The sequence below is a fragment of the Colossoma macropomum genome, unplaced genomic scaffold (genome assembly GCF_904425465.1).
Source record: "Colossoma macropomum unplaced genomic scaffold, Colossoma_macropomum, whole genome shotgun sequence".
In the NCBI taxonomy this organism is placed as follows: Eukaryota; Metazoa; Chordata; class Actinopteri; order Characiformes; family Serrasalmidae; genus Colossoma; species Colossoma macropomum.
This window is the reverse complement of record NW_023494808.1, coordinates 10,365,133-10,367,291: the sequence shown is the minus strand read 5'-3', so window position 1 is coordinate 10,367,291 and position 2,159 is coordinate 10,365,133.

Sequence of the window (2,159 nt, the reverse complement as noted above, 5' to 3'; positions counted from 1 at the left end):
ATATGTTTCTTAGTATTGACTGATTAATGAAAATACCACTGTCACTCTTCGTTTTGAACATTGTGACTGCAAACATGTATGAGATCATGCTAGATTCATGCCAGTTTCCTCACTTTAAATAATAAACCCAAAAGTGAATTACATGCTAATACTGCCCCCTTGTGGATAATCTTCAGACTGCTAAATGGGAGCAAGTGAGTGAAGAAAATCAGTTCTTTGGAAATCATCTACAGATGCCTGTGGAAAACAATTAAGTATTTTCATACTGAATGAATCAGGATAGGATGCACAAGCTGTACAAACAGGAAATGCTACTTTCTTTTTTTGCCTTTTGTATTATTTAAAGCATACATACATGAATTGAGTTACTTTCGCACATCCTACTAAAATTATTGCTCTCGTCTATCACTTTTGAGCTTTAGCATTTTATTTTTGACCAAAATGATCCCAAAATGAGAAGAATGGAGCCTAGCAAACTTCACTTCCTATTCTGATAGATGCTGGATTTACTAAAACATCCCACTGAAGTTCTACAAGGAACTCAGATACCGAGGTAGTTAATTGTACAAAGTTTAAGCTCCTCTACCTTCCTCTAATCAGTTTTACACTTCCGACTGTTTCTTAATGTGGCTTTTTCCCCCATTCTGCCCCAACATTTACAGTTTTTATGGTTACTTCAAACCGAGTACTGATGATAAGTCCATAATCCAACAACACTGAAACCAGTTTGGCTCTTTAAAAGCCTAGTAGCCTTGGTTTCTCACATCACATTAAAACTCTGTACAATCTGCTTCATGCTGAGGAAAACGGCATAGGCCTTGATCATGAGATGACTTTTCTGAGTCATAAAAGACAAACTATGTGTTGTAAATGTTATGTTCCCATGTGTGCATGTACTTCAAAGTGAAAGCAAGGAAAACCAAGAAAAAACAGAGGGCAATCATGAGGAAGACGATAGCCGTGGTTTATAGTAATGGCCACTCAGACTGAAAGCAAGAGTGAAAAATCTAATTTACACAATCCCCCCCCCAACCGTGCATTCACTCCGCCAGCGACGTGACGCGACAAAGTGGCCCAAGATCATTCATTTTCAATGAGAACTGTCGATTTCTGGCAAAAGGAGGCGGCGCAAACGTTGGCGACATGAAGTGGGCGGGGTCAGCGATGTGACAAAGTTCAGAGTTTAACCAGAGAACTTCTAGGGAGGAGAATTTCCAGTCTGTAATGTCTTCCGGGTTTCTCAAACACTAGAGGGCGCTAATGAGCAAGACCAAAATGAATGGGTTAAGATGGAGCATTTGAACCAAATCATAGTTCATACGTTTTTAATGTAAAATAATATTTTCATTTCCTGAACACTGAACAGCACAAAATATTTTAACACTGCTGTAATATTTGTAAGAGCTTTTAAACTCAAGTTTAAAGCGGCGCCTCATGTACGTTCATGTACGTTCATGTACGTTAGCCTTCGAGCTTGATATAACAAGGGAAATAGGAAGTGGCCAGGCTCCTTATATACCGGCTCTGGTTTACCTTTATGCAAATAAGGAGAAAAGTGATGTAGCGATTACCAATAGGAATTGAGCACTGAGCAGCGTAGGTGGTGCGTTCACCACAAATAGACACTAGAACCCTTAAAGAACGATTTGCATCCTTAAATAGTTCTTTGCATGGTTAAATAATTCTTGATAGATTAAGCAAGAATGTGTTGTATATGGTTCTACATAGAAGGGTTCTCTATTGCACCAAGTGGGTTCTGGTATGGTTACAATGGCAAGCTTGTAACCCTTTTAGGTGCTATATAGAACCCTTTTTGGTGTTACACTCTTAAAAAAGAGGGTTGTTCAAGGGTTTTTTTGATAGAGATAATGGTTCTATATAGAACTATGAACACTCAAAGAACCATTTGCATGCTTAAATGGTTCTTTGCATGGTGAAAGATTTCTTCAGATTAATGGAGAATTTGTTGTGTATGGTTCTATATAGAACAATTTTTGAAAAGGGTTCTATGCAGCACCCAAAAGTGTTCTACTGTTATGATGTCAAGCTTGTAAGAATAGAAGAACCTTTTTGGGTGCTATATAGAACCATATACAACACATTCTTAATCAATCTGAAGAAATATTTCACCATGCAAAGAACCATTTGAGCATGCAAAT